The sequence below is a fragment of the Phaethon aethereus genome (genome assembly GCF_964289735.1).
Source record: "Phaethon aethereus genome assembly, chromosome: 8".
In the NCBI taxonomy this organism is placed as follows: Eukaryota; Metazoa; Chordata; class Aves; order Phaethontiformes; family Phaethontidae; genus Phaethon; species Phaethon aethereus.
In genome coordinates this window covers 33,900,834-33,913,240 of record NC_138584.1, presented here as the reverse complement: position 1 = coordinate 33,913,240, position 12,407 = coordinate 33,900,834, and positions in this window count along the sequence as shown.

Sequence of the window (12,407 nt, the reverse complement as noted above, 5' to 3'; positions counted from 1 at the left end):
TTTGCTCCCTATAGAGAGATGAATACCTTTTACCTGTGCCTAAAAAGCGGGAAAATAATTTTCAGATATTAGTATTTTACAACTTCAGAAAAACAAAAATGCTTCTTTCCTTTCTAATTAGCATCCTCTGCCAGTGTTGCTAAGTTGTGGCTCCCGAGACCCTACCCGAAGCAGCAGCTGATTTTTAGACGGTTCTCCCTAGAGACAGGCACACGAGCGAGGGCGATGGCAGAGTTCAGGCACATTAAAACTCTGTGCTTTAAAACCAGACAACTCTGTGCTTTAAAAAGAGGCGTATTTGCTCCCTTCCTTCCCAAAGGCCCCCTGCAAGCCCAGAACCAAAAATCTTACCGTGAAGGACAAGAAGAACAACCCATCAGTATCCCTCATGCTATTTCTCCTCAAGACACGGTTTGCACACCACGGTTTGCACACCACGCCACGCACAGCCCACACCCTCCCGAAATCCTGGACCCTCGTTCAGATGGAGCAGCCCCGTTTATGTACCCCACAAGGGCCCTGGGGTGCTCTTCAGCAGGTCTGGGCTCAGCCTTCGTACAGATCACCCCGAATCCGAGTGAATTGATCTCACCCCAGATGACTAACACAGTCTCAAGATTCTCAAACCTGAGTATAACTCATAAAATTTTGGATAAGACCTTGGGAACCGTCGATCTTACAACTTCTTTAGTCGGCTTTCCAAAAGGAAAGCCCTCACGCACAGCTTATTTATGACTATTTAACGTGACCCTGAGGGACAGGGCTGCAGACGCACGCAGTAAGCACGCTGGTAACGACACAACCAAAAAAACCCAGCTTTTTGAAACATTTTAATCTCCACAGGATTGCTCAAAAATTCTGTCCAAGGGCAAACCTATGCCTAGGCTTCCTAGATAAGACCCACACTCCAGTACTGGAGGTTATGAACACAAATGTTTTACACCAATTATTCAAGGTCAGCCTGAACCGAGCTCAATATTTTCCCGTACGTTTTGCGACCAGCATTAACAGCTATTTCCTTTTTTACCCTTCCCCTGCAGAACTACAGGAGCAGTGAGAATATAATCGATACTTCAGAAGTGAATACACCAGCAAGCACTTTCTATAACTCCCGACCTGCCGCAGAGCTGCAGCTATTTTTATTACTTGATGCCATATTGGAAACAAACTACTGTAAAGTGAAACTTTAAATCCTGACTGCTTTTCATGCCATCTTGGATGGTGGGGCACTTCCATGGGGATGCATTGCACAATATAGTCTTTGCTACATGTATATTACTATAAAAAAGACTGAAAAAGTTATTTCAGGTTATTTTTATATAATGAGATGGGATCCACTCCATGTTTTTTAAGTGAACCGATACCTGAGGTGAATGTGAAATACATAAGATTTGCCAAAACGCATATTAACACCTTGTTTGATTTAAATCCAAGTGTTCTTCAGACTGAAATGTTAAGCCTTGCTGCAGTGCCTCAGCTTTACACAAAGACACTTCATGCGGTGCCTTCCGTCGGTGATTAGTAACTGCAAGGATGAGCAATCGCAGCACCAAGGTTCTTCAAGTAAATGCTCTGCCTTCCAATAAACTGAAATTTCCCGGTGACTGTGTAAACATCCTTCAGACAGCTTGCTTTCTGACAGCAAAACCGTACCCAAAATATTAGAGTCAACAGACAAAACCAGACTCGCTTCAAATAATCTTAATCAGTGGTTTGCTTAGGTAAGTGCTAGACAATTTATGCAGCATCGTATGAGTGCAGCAGGGCGTATAAACCGTGATCAGAGTAAAATATGAGAAAAGAACGAGAAATAACCTTCAACTTAGAGAAAAAATACATGGAAAAACATTTTTTTAAGAAGAAAAAATCTCCAGATTCCGCATCAGTGAGGGAAAATAGTACCGCTGTGCATAGGTTAAAGAAAATACAAAGTCATGGCAAGTGCAAGGTAGAGGAAGTTCATAAGGTGTTCGGAGTACGAGATCATGCCTGTTTATGCATACTTATCTCTACGAAATCTCAATTGCAAACACAAGGGCTAAAGACCGTACATTTTGTTTACCTATGGATTGCTATAACGCCATCGGCTGTTTACAGCAGTCAACTCAGGTTCTTAAATTAAATCACTTGTAAAGTACAAAAGCTCTCCAGTTTGCTTTTAACCAACTTTTTATGCCCTTGCCCCCACTTCTCCCTAAAAAAGCTCCACGCAAAGCAGGTGTCTGTTCTAAAGGTCTTACACAGCACCTGCAGGAACGACCGGCGCCGGCGGAAAGAGGAACATTTCTCACCGATGCGTTTCACCCAGGCGAAAAACGCTATTTGTACCCAAACTGTGCCGCTGCTTACATACTGCTGCATTTTTAGGGAAACTTCCCACTGGCAGCAGGCTCGTGGGTGCCTCTCCGGCTGCGCCGGCTGCTGCAGGCCCAGCACCCTGCGCTCTCGGGCTGGGGTACTGCGGCCTTGGTGCCATCGCGCCCCGGATCACGACTCTTCACCAGAGCCACCGAGTGCGAGGTGCTAAATAAGAACCTTTAACAAGACCTCACCGTGTGAAGGAAAGGGACAGCGTTATTTCTAGAGGACAGACTTTCAGCGCTGCGCTCCCTTAGGAGGGTCTGTCCCAGTGTGCAGCAAGCATCCCGGGACAGGCAGCATCCCGGGACAGGCAGCATCCCGGGACAGGCAGCATCCCGCGGCAGGCAGCATCCCGGGACAGGCAGCATCCCGCGGCAGGCAGCATCCCGGGACAGGCAGCATCCCGCGGCAGGCAGCATCCCGGGACAGGCAGCATCCCGCGGCAGGCAGCATCCCGCGGCAGGCAGCATCCCGGGACAGGCAGCATCCCGGGACAGGCAGCATCCCGGGACAGGCAGCATCCCGCGGCAGGCAGCATCCCGGGGCAGGCAGCATCCCGCGGCAGGCAGCATCCCGGGGCGCCCATCTGCGGGATGCTGCGTTTCCCAGCGTCCCGCTACCTTGCGACTCGCGGCGCCAGCGCCCCGGGAATGGCTCTTGAGGACCGAAAAGCCGCCCCCACGTCCCCCCCGGCCCGGCCCGGCCCGGCCCGCGCCGGCGTTACTCACCGCGGAGCCGCCGCCGCCGGGCGGGCCCCGGCGCCTCCCGCCTGTGCGCGGCCCCGCCCGCCCCGCCGCTCGGCTCCCGCAGGCAGGGCCCCCCGGTAAGGGGAATACTTGAAAAAAAAAACAGCAAACAGCATTTTCCGCGCACCGGCAGCGCGGGCAGCCGGCTGCAGGCAGGACAGGAGCAGCAGAAAGGCAGCGGCCGGCTGCACGGCACGGGGGGCAGCCCCCCCCCAGCCCCTGGGTTCTCTCGCCGGGAGGGTAAGGCACTGGAAATTTCAACGGGTACGAGAAAAGGACGAGATTACCAGAAAAAAAAAAAAAAAAAGTTTGTGAAACTCCAACTCTCACTACGTTGCGTGGTGCTGATGCCTCTTCAGCTGGAAAGAACAAGGAGTGCAATTAGAACCGATTTAAATAAACCCTCCCCTGGTGGGGGAGAGGGACTTGTCCTGAGATGTACCCACCCTGATTTCTGTCTTCTCTTTAATGTGATTCTTGCTTTCTCTCATTTTTTTCAGCCCTCCCACAGACTATCACCATATTTAAAAGAGCTTTTAATGAAAAAAGTACCTTGTTACTATTGTTCCTTCTCTTTTCTGGACATCAATAACATAAGCTCAGTTTTCCTGACAGCATTTCCCTGATGTGATTAACTTTTATTATATTGAAAATTTTAATAGGGGTATTTTGGGGGGCAGACATTCAAGTGAATGGGTAGAGGAAGCACAAATTTTGCAGCCTCCAAGAGTCCAGAAGTTTGCATTTGAACCTCCAGTCCACTTCATCTCTCTTCCAAAGCCCAGCGTAGCATTTGTGCTTCTTTCTAGCGAGTTGACAATGTTCATCAAAATATCGTATGTGAACTGTGGGAGTCTGTACCCTATGAAACTCCAAATATCAACAGTTTCTTTTTAAGTACATAGCTTGTTTCCCCTCTGTCTTCTTTTAATTCATGCTACATTTTCACTTTTCACAGTACTGCTTCCCAGCACAGGCTTGATCTATTCTCCGCAAAACTAGGATTCGTATCAGTTTAAACCTTATATAAACTGTTATATAGAACTCCTGTTAGGAGTTTATACGGAATCTTATCTCGTGTTTTTCATCGAGGCCTCGTTCATCGCTACTCCTCTCTGCGTGCGTTCACTTCTTTTTGGAAAAAACATGGCAGCACTCATCACATGATGGCATGAGTGAAACTGGGGTGGTGGTTTACTCATCGATGATACGTTTAAGGGAAGATACCCGTCGAGTGGCCGAAGCGATTGGAGTTTTGTGCCCTGGAGACAGGAAACCGAACTGAAAAACGCCTATCCATTACCTTTCATAAAATGTAGTCTCGTTCTTTTTTTCTATTTGCTTTTCTGCTTTTTCATACGATTCTTTCTTCATCGACTTGTGTCGAGCACAAAGCTCCAGGAGGAAGCACGTGGCACTTATGCATCGTGAAGAAAAGCGTGCGGTCCCTGCAGTCGGATGTCTCACCGACACCTCTACCCTCTGCCCGACTGCGGCAGAAGGGCTGAAGCACAACGCCGCGCTGCAAACCGAGCTGCCGGTGCCGCGAGGACGTTGTGCCCCCCTCCCTGCTGCGCCAGGCAGGGGATGATGTCAAGGAAAGTACAGAGTCATCCGTTCTCCAAGAGGAGGAGGTGTCTGCGATTCTGAAAACGAAGCTCGGGAAAGCACCAGCAGCCGTTGGCAGAACGGGTGATGTTTGGTGGTGACAGTGGCCGGCTCGCCGGGAGCGCTCGTAGCCCAGCAGGGGAGGGCAAAAAAAGAGGCTGTGACGGAACGCCGTCAGTGGTCGTAGCCTAACCCCGTACACCCCAGGCGACGTCGCGCCGCCCGAGGCCCGCCGGCGGCAGCCGCGCTGTGCCAGGAGCCCGGCTGCCACGGGCGCAGCCCCCGCGGTCGGCTGAGCAGATGCCGACGCGCAGCTGTAAATGCAGGGCCTACAGGGAAAATAGTACCGCTGTGGTGTGTGCTACCCCAGGAGATGCGCGCTACCTCAGGCGGAGCGTGCCGCGGGCAGAGAATCCCAAACGGGCTCCTATCGGACCGCTGCTGCCAACAGCAGATGATGGTGGTTACGGCAAGGGCGGCAAGGAGTGCTCCTCTCGCCGGGGCACATGAGGGACCGGTGCCTGCTGGTACCTCGCCTTCTTATTTCTGCAGGGCTTCCAATGGTACCAAGCTGAAAGGGATGTCCGTCGATAGGTGCCTTCAACATATTGAGGTCAAAATGCTTTCTGCTTCAAGCCACCCTCGTAACACGATGAATGCTGGAAGAAGGAAAAAGAGCGAAGAACGTGGAATTTCCTTATAGATAGTGAATATAAAATGGGTGTAAATGATGTAATGAAACTTGAATGTATACTATCATGGCAATTCATGCTCAGCTTCTGGAGGTGAAGGATGAAATAATTTATCTGGGATCAAAAATGCATGTAAAAGGAGACTCGTACAGCAAAGCAAAGCGAAGCAGAAGACCAGGAATGGCTTATTCAGCCGCTGTGTTCATTGGCTTTGTAAGGAAAACAAATTGCTACCTAAAAACATAAGAAGTTTCAAATGGTGCAAAGCTGCCTCTTTTCCAGCTATCTCCATGGGAATCCAAGAAAGTTAAAGCTGGTGGTGGAAGAAGGCTGGAGCCCATCAGAAAATAGAGAAGTGCTAATGTTAAAAATATTACTGAAGGAAACGGAATTCAAACTCAAAAGTGAAATCAGCAGGTGCAGCCCCTACACTCTGTGGTTTTGTCAGGTTGTAGGTCTGGAAATAACCTTGAGAAAGAAGAATTGTGAAGGAATGGTGGTGAGTCATCAACGTCAAAATGAGAAGAGTGACAGAGCCTTGGGAGTTAATTATTGGGTGCTTAAAAACCCGTGCCAGAGAATGTGAGTGTATCCAAACCCCCTGCTGTGGTTGTCATCGGTGGTTCAGCCAGGAAGGAGCAGCATCTGTTTATTTAATGTATTTCCTCCGCAACTTTCTCTGGAGTTCTTGATTTTACCACATTGTCTAGTCCAGCTTAGGAAGAACTGTTGCGACAGTGTTTGCATCCCCACTTTTTCAAAGGTATGCCACGACATTTTGTCTTCGGTTTGTGTTCAACATAATTCCATTTTCTTGTGTCAGCAAAGACAAACAATTATTAAAAAAAACAACAACCCACAAATATCTTTTCTGCTTCTTGAAGACCTTGGAGGTTCATCAACTGTTTTCAGACTGGCATCTCTTATCCGATAGAAGGGAGTGACCCTTCTACCGGGAGACAAAAAAAGGCTCTTTTTTTTAAATTTCTCTGAATATCTCTTGGTTTCTCACTGGTTTTGGTGATGAGGTTTCCAGAGGAGAGTACAGTTTCTAGATCTGATTGTACCAGGGACCACACAGGCAAAGCTGTACAGCAGTGCTGCACTAAATGGGAGATCTCTGGCCGTGCCGTGAGCACTGCGTTGATCTTACCGTCCAAACTGCAGTCACATTTTGTTGCAATTTCATAATCGTCTGTGTTTTTTTTGTGATGCTGCCAGCTCTCCATCATTGGCCACTCTCCCTGCAGACTAGAAGGTCACCAGTTCTTCAGTGCTGAGCTGCTGACTTCAACAGTTGATAGCCAGGGCAGCAGGGAAGAGCCTTCCCAGTAGCAGGGCCACCACGGATGGCTGAGGATGGGAACTTCTGGAGCAGCCAGAGCCAGCCAGACTGGCAACACCAACATGCGGCACACCAGCCCTCTGTGGTCACCAACCCAGCGTGCAGCACCAACACCCAAAGCTCGAGAAGCTGAAAGAAGGTGGCATCAATGCAGCGTTGAATATAGGAACAAACAAAAGCAAATGACAGGTGTAGTTATTTGGAATTACGATCGGTTCTTTGATCCAAGTCACTGTGCAGGACCACGACGCATCAGCGCCGTGGAAGAGGTGGGACCGCTAGACGTGGCTGAGGGGACACGACTGCTCAGCTGCTCAACGTCAAACCCAAGCACACGCAGCTTTGTTTTCAGGAACCGAGCTTGGGCTGCTCATTCCCGCTGCCTTTCTTGCTTCAGCTGCTTTAATGACTTCCAGTTGCTCAGATGTCCGGTTCCTTGCAGCCCAGACAGCGCGGTTTTGGCCCACAGCACTTTAGTAATATTGGAGATACTGCTACAGCAGTAGAACGGGCAGTAATTCACTGCGTGTTTGTCTGTCTGCAATATTGCAGGCAGTCTGTGCGCTGGCTCTCCGTTTTACAGCCGCTGTGTATGCCAGCGGTTCTCCGTGAGTTTGCCTTAACCCAGCAGGATGAAATCGGTTACGTGGCCGCGTAGACGCAGTTGCTCTGTCTCCTCTTGAGTGCATAGCCGAGCCGAGGAAGGCTGAATTCACAGGGACAGCATGGGTCGAACAGTGCAATTGTAGAAAATCCTGTAGAAGACGTGCGAGACACAGCCTCACCCTGCATCCTTTAAGCGGTTAAGAATTGTGGGTTTTTCCAATATCCTTGTGGCAAGATTAATTCCTCTCTGTTAAGGGAAGGCTTGGCTGCTTCGGTACGCAGCAATCCTGAAAACTCCTTTAGTAGGTGACTTCTATAGCTCATTTTCTATTCATTGTGTTCGGTGCCTGCTTTGATCTTTTATCCGAATCCTGCTCCCGCTGCTTTGCAAGTGATATTTTCATGGGATTCGACTCTGCGAAGCTGACGTTCAGTGAAGCCAGGCAAGACACAAACCACAGCCTCCCTTCTCACATCCTCTTCTACGAAATGCAGGTTTCGTTTCAGTCTCTGCCGTTGTGCTCAGGCCTCCTGCCCCGCGAAGGACTCCTCCTCTTAAAGAATTAATCCTCCCGAAGGCTAAGGAATACAAGAGGCTATAGCAAATAGTGTAATTTTTAATGAATATTCCTGCTTTCGTCGTGTGGCCGTTTCATCCGCTGTCATTTTCCCGTTGCCGCGTTTTCAGGAGGCTTTTGGCTGACCCAGGCATTTACTCGCAGCTTTGCTCGTAAGCGTTGGTCACAACCTGGGCTTTGATCTTTTGTCTCTGCATTCAGAAATCCCTGGAGGTCTACTTGTTGTTATTTAGCCTTGTGAAACGTTAAGGTTTTTAATTCAATTTTAGTCGCTGCAGCATATTTCTCTGCCGCTAAATCTCTTCCACAGGTTACTGACAAACGGCTCCTGACAAACCTTCGGGCATGGAGCAGCCTGGCAAAGGCGTATGCAGAATAAAAATGAGCAGCGCAAGGTTGCTCAGAAAACGTTTCTATGACCTTCATAGTCTTGTACCGTTCCTATTTCCAAACGCTGCCTGTTGCTTTTGGACCTTAGATCCTGAGGCTTTACTAGAGGTAGTAGTTGTTACCGTCCAGACTCTGTGGATAAGAAACGGAGGCGAAGGGACTCGGTGAAGGTCATGCAGCCAGTCCGTGACTAAGCTGAGACTAAAACCCATCTCTCCTGTGCTTCAAACACTAAACCAGAATTAATGCTATGTCCTCCTGCAGAGAGCATGGTGACGGCGGCAGAGCAGCAGCGTGAATGATTTTAAATTGTAGCTATTGACGCGTATTTAACGCATACTTTGTTATGTGTTAAGTTCATTTATTATGTATTTATTATGCGTTTCGTTTAATTAATTTTCAAGCGCGCTTTTTGGAGGGGGCCGGTAAGCAGCAAGACCTGAAGGGAGAGCGTCTCTGGCTGATGGGCAGCGAGCTGTTGGGAACTCCGCCACCCGAGCAAGGTGCCAAGCTCACCCCTGATACACCGGCACTGATGCGAGGGGACGGAGAGGAGAGCAGGCTGTGAACGGCTCTGCTGCTCTCTCAGCCTGCTGAAGCTTTGAAGAGGCTACCGGCGATTTCTTACTTCTTTTTCATTTGTTCTCTCCTCCCATTTGTACAAAAGGATCCTTTTTACTGCGGTTGTGTTAGACCTATGAGAAGCAATGAGACACGGCGTCATGGTGCGTCTCTGTGGGTCATCAGCTGTTCCGCTTTGATTTTTAATTACATTCCGCTCAGATGAGCGGGCAGCGGCTGGCTTGCACCAGTGCTGGCTTGCACCAGTGCTGGCTTGCACCAGTGCTCCTCTCGCTGGGCTCTTCCCCGGGCTGGTGAGGGACGTCTCTGCGCCTCCGGCTGTCTCTGTCTGGGGGACAGGGACATCAAGCGCAAGGGACATGGGGCCACTACCCCTTTACATCAGGAGACATAGGGTCACCACTTCTGCACGCCGAAAAAGCCTGCCTTGTGCAAAGCCCCACGCCAGTACTTCGACAGCGGCCGCTCTCGCTGTGTTGCTCATTTGGCACGAAAAGAAAATGTCTTGGGAAATAATTACATATAGATTTCACCCGCATGGGGTAACGCAGAGGTGAGTTTGCGTGTTGGGTGAGTTACACGAGAGATCAGTGCTTTTTGGTGCGTGCTGTCGGTGGGTAGAGACATTACTCAGCATATACTTCCTTTATGTGCCTCCAAGGTGTGCAACCCCGTTACGATGAAGCTGCACAACCCATGAAGCTCATTGCCAAACTGATAAGCAACCTGTGGAAATCGCTCTCACGAGATACGGCCGCCAGCAATTTAACCAAACTCAGAACAAGCTTTAGCAAATACTGATATCGAGAATTACCAAGCATGTAACATTTGAGGGAGGGAGCGTACCCTGAGATGTTAAAGTAGATGCGCTGCGAACGACATCATGATTTGATTCCAAAGGCTGGGCCATCCGTATACTCAAGGGTTGCCCGTACGAGGATCTCGGTGTTGGGTTTGCACGTGTATGGTTTGGTTCCCGACGCTCAGGACGCTGGTTTACGTCCCTAAACACTGCTCGTGGCGGAAGGAAGGCACAGGCGGGATGCAAAGGGCTTTCCAAGGGCAAAGCAGGCAATGATGAACAGCAGAGCGAAGAGCAGGTCCGACAAGTAAAAATCTGAAGCCGAGGACACGACGTGGCATCGGGCTAGTGGGTTATTATCAAAATCCCCGCTGACTTCACGCACCGGCCACTTTACCCACCGGTGCACTCATCGCCGGAGGTGAGCACCACCGGTATCCATCCCAGACCAAGCCCGTCACCATTTTTAAACCACTGGTAGATGCAAACACCATCCAAATGGGTTAGAAGGGAGGGAGGGGGAGCTCTGCTGTATGTTAGAACAGAACAGAACAGAACAGAACAGAACAGAACAGAATAGTTTGGTCGGAATATATACGTACGTATACATATTTGTGCCCTTTGCGACACAGGCAGCGCGAGTCTCAGGATGTGGACACCGAAAAAAATACCCTCCCCATCTCACATTTGGGCTGCTGATAATATGTGTCTGTTCTTTTACAGTTTCCTTCCTGCACAGGCAGCAATCACTAATTTTAGACTCACTTACATGCAAAAGTCACATTTCTGGCTTGGAAGCAGTTTTCTGCTTCTAAAGAATAATCCTGCCAGGTAACTACTACTTGGTAAATTTAAGCGACGGATCTCTTGGGCTGTTAAAAGGAAACACGTCCAGCACACAACAATGTTGGTTTGAAGGTATCCAGGAGTAAACAACAAAATTGATCCATTTGTGCAACAACTGTTAGAGAAGCACAGACAGTGCCTAGCAAAAATGGAAAGAAAGATTATAACCCCCAGGTGTAGCAGTTCTACTGCGAAAAGTGATTTCAGAATACTAAAGTGGGTAACTCCAGATAGGTAATTATATATGGCTTAGCATTTACGTTGGCTTTGTAACTTTTAAGTCTTACAAAAATGCGTTGAGTCTTGCTCTCACTATTTTACAGGTTTGGGTTTGGTAATGCACAGTCAGGCGACCCTTTCGCCTTTTAACGTGCTGGTGTTAATGTCATTCTTACAAGATACGGTGTCCATGGGTGTGCATGAGCACGGGTGGGCATGGGCGTGCACGGGTGGGCATGGGTGTGCACAGGTGTGCATGAGCACGGGTGGGCACGGGTGGGCATGGGTGTGCACGAGTGGGCATGGGTGTGCACGGGTGTGCATGGGCGTGGGTGTGCATGAGCGTGGGTGGCCATGGGTGGGCATGGGTGTGCATGGGCATGGGTGGGCGTGAGCATGGGTGTGCACGAGTGTGTATGGGCATGAGCGTGCATGGGCATGGGTGTGCATGGGCATGAGTGGGCATGGGTGTGGGTGGGCATGAGCGTGCATGGGCATGGGTGTGCATGGGTGGGCATGGGCATGAGTGGGCATGGGCATGGGCATGGGTGGGCATGGGTGGGCATGGGTGGGCATGGGTGTGGGTGGGCATGGGCATGGGTGTGCATGGGTGTGTGTGGGCATGGGTGGGCGTGGGTGTGCATGGGTGGGCATGAACATGCATGGGCATGGGTGGGCATGAACATGCATGGGCATGGGTGTGCATGGGTGTGGGTGGGCGTGGGTGGGCATGGGTGGGCATGGGTGGGCATGAACATGCATGGGCATGGGTGTGCATGGGTGTGGGTGGGCATGGGTGTGCATGGGTGTGGGTGTGCACCAGTGTGCACGGGCATGAGCGTGCATGGACATGGGTGGGCATGGGTGTGCATGGGCATGGGTGTGCATGGGTGTGCACAGGTGTGTGGCTGTGGCACCAGCACCCCTCCCCACCCCAGCCACACACACAGTGTCACCTCCGACGGCTGCAGCTCCGGACCAAAACCAGACAGTCTCTGCTGGGATGTAAGAGGTAGGAGAAGAGGAGCAACAGCAAACCTCATGGAAAGCATCAAGTGCTCAGGTATTTTGCAGAATATCGTAAACTTCTGTTAGGCTTGTATTCCTTATCAGCATTTGGAGCGTTTCCTTAAAAAGGTGTGAGCGACCAGCCAAAAGATCCATAATCCAACCTCTCACATTTCCAGGGAGTTTCTAGTTGCTTTAGGAGCATTTTGCAAGACCACCTCTGAAGTTCCAGGCAAACTTTTAAATGATTTCATGACTGCTCAGCAGGAAGGAGACTCCTGGAGTCGATTTTCTGTATTTCCGAAGATCCAAAATTCCCTGTCCTGCGCCAAACAAAGGCGGTTTCGCCGTGCCGTGTCCTGCTTCAGACAGCAAGGCTGAGGCGCTGACAAGCTGCTGTGCGGAGGTGATAAATCCTTCACCTGAAGTGACGAATCTGCCCAGTGACCAAAAATCAGCCTGGCAGATGGTGAAGGCTTGTTCTTACCTGATGTGCTTTTTATTATTGAGTGGGAAGGAAAATGAAATTGGGTTATTCTGTCATATAGAAAAGACTTCGTGTTCTTGCTACCCGTGTGTGCTGTACGATGTGTGAATCCTCCTCGGTGTCGTGTCTCTTCATTA